The sequence below is a fragment of the Humulus lupulus genome, chromosome 6, assembly GCF_963169125.1.
Source record: "Humulus lupulus chromosome 6, drHumLupu1.1, whole genome shotgun sequence".
NCBI classification, from domain to species: Eukaryota; Viridiplantae; Streptophyta; class Magnoliopsida; order Rosales; family Cannabaceae; genus Humulus; species Humulus lupulus.
The window spans coordinates 8,158,331-8,164,343 of NC_084798.1; positions in this window are offsets into that span (position 1 = coordinate 8,158,331).

A 6,013-nucleotide genomic window follows, 5' to 3' on the forward strand; every position below is an offset into this window, starting at 1 on the left:
CCAAAAATCCACAGTTACAAAGATAATACTATACATACTATAATACTATTATCTATCTTAGCTAAGTAAAGTTCTTGGACTCTACAATAAGTTTAAATTCCTCTCTTGTGGGTGGTTCCACTTGTGAAGGCCCGTTTGTTTTGCATTACTAGATTGGGCCTAATCAATTGAATAAAAATTAATAAAACAAAGGTTCAATTCCTATCTTTTGGAGCTTTGTGTGGAAGTTAGGGAGCCTTTGTAGTGGGCCCGACATACTGAACCCAGCTCTCCTCCATGCAAGCTTGAATTGATAATGTAACGTCCTGGGTAGCCAAGGCCGTTACACCGTGTATTTATAAAAGTGTAAGACTTGCTAATCAAGTTGTTTAGTTGAAAATGAAAGAAACATTTCATTTAAATAAACATTTCATACATGGGATCCCAAAAGAAATAGAGTTTAAAGGACAGTTTACAAAACTTTAAGGTTATATACAACTATAAGCCACTCTAAGGGCAAAATAGGCATTTAAGGTTCCTCTGTCCCTGCTCATCCCTCGACCATGGTGGCCGAACAGCTGACTATGTACATTCTACCTCTAAATCTCTCCAAATCATGGTTGATCCAACTTTTCCTTGCCTTTACCTGCACCACGTAACACATGTGAGCCAAGGCCCAGCAAGAAAACCATATAACAAAGCATAATCAATAATCCATAGCCAAATAACTCACAAACCATCAATCAAATACTCAGCAAACCATATAGTTCACATAATCAATGATATCATTCTGCGAACAATTAATCAATCATCCAGATAATAAATATGCCATTATCAACAAATTAATAATAATAAACATATCATTTAATGTCCAGGGTCGATGCCCTTAGGCCGCACCCTCCGTTTACCCCCACTAACTCCGGCTCGCTTAGGCTGACCTCAGTGATTATATAATTAACCTCAGCTACTAGTGGTCGAGCCGCATCCATGTGCGCCAATATTAATTCCGGCACTCTTAGGCCGTTTATCTCATGTCCCCATGGCATAATACCGTCATATGACATTACATACAAATATAGGAAACTCTTAGTCCCAACATAACAACATAATCGGGTGCAGTTTTCTTACTTTTAATTCCAAGTGTTCTGATTACGAGAAATGACCGCTGAGCACAATCCCTTTCCTGAGCCCCAGCGTAGTCACAATTAAGATAAGGGACTCCATCAATAATAATTAAATAAAGGATCCAGACCAAGTTCTAGCCTTCAGAAGAATGAATTCCACCAAACACGGTAGTGGAATCGATCCCGAGCACCCTAGGTTAAGTTCCCGCACCTAAAATCTCCTCAAAGCCAAAAATGCTCTTAAGAGCTGTGGCCCTAAGCCCCCCATGTCACGGCCCGCCTCCAACCAGAGGCCCAGCCTCCCTAACCAACACACACGGGCCGCAGCCCTACACTCCCCATGCCACGACCCGCGCTTCAATTTCAGCTCCCATCTGTTTTAGAGGGCTGCGGCTCATCAAGAACAGAGTCGCGGCTCGACCCCCTTTGAACCCAGAAAAATCACCATTTCCAACAACTAAATCTCAATCTAATCAACCCAAAACCATCCCAATAACATAATTTAACTATCATAATCATCCTAACATATTCCCAGCAGTAAAACCCAACAAGAACCTAGCTCAAAAACTCATTAAAATCACACTTCAAACCTTGAAACCCAAAAGCTCATAAACTTCTTAAAACAGGCAGAAGTTCCCAAAATTTAGATGCTAAACAATAATTAAAAGCTTACCTTTACTGAAGAACAAATCCACCAAGTAGTTGCTAAGCTATTTCCCTAAGATTCCATCTCAAATCCTTGAGTTTCAAGCCAAATTTTCCTTTGGATTCAATGGTTTTCTTGAGAGAGAGAGAAAGAGTTTGATAAAGAGCTAAGTGAGCTGAGAGGAAGAGGTGGGTCGGTTTGGCAAGGTTCTAACTATTTCCCTTGTTTTGTTTTATCTTACTTAAGTTGCTTAAGTTAATCTCAAGGCTCGGGGTACCAAAAACGTCCCCGGGGGAAAAATGGTAAATTTCCCCAATATTCCCTCCTAAACTCTCTAACTTCAAATATATCTCCAATTATTTATTTTCACAACCTGATAACCCAAATAAATATCCAATACCTAAAATACCCCTTTACTCTCCCGAGTCAGGTATTGGGTCCCGTTGTGACTTCCCCACTAACTGGCTCCCTAGGATCGCCTCGATCCGCATGCTGCAAATATATATCCACATAATAATGTGGTCTCCACAATTATAACATATAATAACATTTATGCCCTTAACGGGTCAAAATTACAAATATGCCCCTTTAAGCTAAACAGGGCCTACATGCATACTAATACCCATAGACATGCATCTCGTATATCCATATAGTCATATAAACATTCTTATCACAAAATCATCATCAATTCATTTAAATCACACTTGATAATTAGTCACTCGTTTAAAGGTATTGACCCCTGTTAGTGACTTGATAATTAGTCACTCGTTTAAAGGTATTGACCCTTGTTAGTGACTTGATAATTAATCACTCGTTTAAAGGAATTGACCCCCTATTTGTGACTTGTTGATCAGTCACTCGTTCATTGTTTGAACTTATTTGTCTGCTCGGATAGGGCTGTATTTGCTAGGCATGTGCCTTATGATTTGATGACATGTTATTACTGTTCATGAGCATATTGAGTTTTCTTGCTGGGCTTCGACTCACGGGTGCTATGTGGTGCAGGTAAAGGCAAAAGAAAGCTGGACCATCCTTGCATTGGAGAGCTTAGGTGATGACGTGTACATATGCGGCTGCTCGACCACCACATGGTCGAGGGTTGAAAGAGGAACTAGGGTTAAACCATGTTTTGCCGCTTAGATCGGCCTGTTGTAAATATTTTATTGTAATAGACTTTTAAATTATATTTTTGGGATCCTAATGTATATAATGAATGTTCTAATAAGACGATATATCTTAACCACAATTTTTAATCCCTAAACCGCTAATCATACTTAGTTTCACGATTTTGGCTAAATGACTCGATTAGCGAGTTTAGCACTGTTTATAAGGCACACCGTAACGAACCTGGGGTATTGGGGCGTTACAAACTTGGTATCAGAGCTTGCCAAGGTTTATAGTTCCTGAAGACAAGCTGGGCATGTACACTCATCACTGAAGATAGCTTTACTCAGGGAATGGTAACTATTTCTATAGTTATGTGCTTAACTGCTTAAATAGAAAGTGAATGCTTTACCTACACATTGTATTAGGGAGCATGAGATTCTGATAGAGACTGGCTCTTGATTATATGATTATATGCTCCATGAATATATATATATGATTGTGATCATATGATTACCTGCTCCATGAATATATAATTGTGATATATGCATCCTGGAGTGGAGGCATGGTGTGAATGTTGGAAGAGCAGGGATTATGATTGATGTATGTACGCCATGGGCGGATTATGATTGATGTATGTATGCCATGGGCATGTTTATAGCACTGCAAATGGTTTGTAAATGTGGTGTGGTAAGATTGTTCCCGTGGAGAAAGCTCTTGATATGCTCATCATGATTAATGGGTCAAGTTATTGACTGCAGATTCAATTAGCAGGTTTACAGCCAAGGCAGATAATGAGGCCTGGTGGTAGTTGATATACGGAGGCTGGGAGTTACAGTCAGCGTTTCGGTTCTTCATCTGCTCCTATGAATTTTCAGCAGATGTTCACAGATTTGCAATCAAGATTGCAGAGGCATGAGGAAGAGATCATGTGTTTGAAGCAACAATGAAATATGTCGGGGAGCACCTCTTCCTTTGTTTTTTCAGGAGTAGCACCAGCTTTGGCTCAGCCTAGGGTTAAGAATAGATGGGAATTTCTCTGTGGGAGATTCCGGGAATATTATCCTCCAGTCTTCGAGGGAGGTCTAGATCCATTCAGAGCAGAACAATGGATGGGTATGATCAGTTCCATTCTTGATAGTATGGGACTTGTAGGTCACGATAGGGTGATCTGTGCTACATGTGTACTGCGGGATGATGCCCGAACGTGGTGGGAACTAGTATCCCAGACACGAGACACAGCTGTGATGGACTAGAAAGAATTTAGGCAGCTGTTTAATGAGACGTATTATTGTGACGTAGCCATGACTGCTAAGATGAATGAGTTTTGGAATCTCGTTCAGGGGAATGCAACAGTGACCGAGTATGTTAACAGGTTTGATGGGTTGGCCAAGTTTGCTTTAGATACGGTACCCACAGATGTAGCTCAGAAGGAAAGGTTTATTCAGGGGTTGAATCCCAGAATAGTTCAGGGCATTAGAGTTGCCCTAGTGCATGAAGTCTCTACCTATGCTCAGGTGGTAGGGAAGGCTCTTGCTGTTGAGAGCGCAGGACATCCGATTGGGCAGAAAACTGTTAAGGAGCATGGAGCTCAGATAGTGGTACCTCCACTTATTGGAGCAAGTAAGAAGGAAAGTCGGAAGACATATCCGGTATGTGCTCGGTGTAAAAGACATCATATAGGAGAATGTCAAGCAAGGGCATGTTTCTCATGTAAACTGTTTGGACATCGTAAAAAGGATTGCCCAATGCGATGGAAGGATGAGCAAAAGGGGATGGACAACTCGACCCCAGCTCGAGTGTTCATTTCGATGCAGTCAGAATTTGAGACTGAGACTAGTTCCTCAGGGGTGGCAGGTCAGTTTTCTAGTATTGATTTTTGAGTTATGTTGACTGGTTCTGGTTCCATGTTATTCCTTTGTTTGTTACATATAGAGGGGAATAAAGATGATATGTCGATCACATGGTTATGTTGTGATGGGAACGCAATATTGTATTGGCAACTTAAGAGATGAGTTGGGTTATGAAAAGGTCTCATCAATGATTTTGATAAAGCTAGTTATGACTGGATTTTATTTGATCCAGGGTATGGATTTGGTTAAGTAATCGTGGAGCAATTTTAAATGACAAGGAAAGGATAACTCTTGGGATTGAGAGCGAAAAGCCTTGTGGCAGTTGGCACTGTGCATGGATTTGATATGTTTATGACATTTGTATTGAGAGCTAGAATTCTAGTGCAGGGAGATGCATAGAACTCTTAGCTAGTGTAATGGATGCCACTTAGATTGTGCCAGTGGGACCAGGACAGGCTGGATTAGTCTGTGAGTTCCTGGATGTGTTTCCAGGGGTTTGTCAGGGTTTCTTTTATATGAAGAGATAGAATGGTGGTTTGATTAGTGCCAGGGATGGAGTCGGATTGAGGGCACTGTATTGAATGGCCTAGAAGGGTTGTAAGAACTCGAGGCTTAGATATTGAGTGAGATTGAATTCTCAAAAGTGGATCTTTGGATCTGGTTAGTACCAGCTAGAGATCAGGGAGAAGAATATGTAGAAGACTGTGTTTGTATTAGATAAGGGCACAGGGAGTGCTAAGTTATGATTTGAGAGTTTGATTAATGTTGAGTTGTCTTATTAAGACAGATGGACAGAGCATTCAAAGGGTTATTTGAATGGAATTTGTGATCGTCTCGGATGATGGTATTGTGGTGTATTTTCTGCGAAAATTTTCCAAGGTCAAGGAATGCCTAGGGAGCAAGAGTTTCCTTGGATGGTAAGGATATTGCAGGTGCCTTTGGGAATTAATTCTGAGTTCTTGCATATCAGAATCAGGTTGGAGGTGGTTATGATACCTCAGTAGCAGAGAAAAGTGATTGCCTATGCAACATGTTGAGTAAAGGATTTGACCAGAACTGGAGTAGAGTTTCTGGTGGGTCAGGTGGCCAGATTTATGTTTGAGATTACTAGCTCAAAGAAGTTCAAAAGGAAAGATAATTAAGTGACCCACAGATAGGAAAGGTTGAGTGAGAAAGTCTTAGTTGGAATAGCTAAGGATTATATAGTGTTAGATATGAGTTTATTGTGGTATAGAAATCGGCTTTGGGATCCGATGGACACTGGGATTAATTGGGAGATTCTGGATGAATCTCATATTGCTCTCATA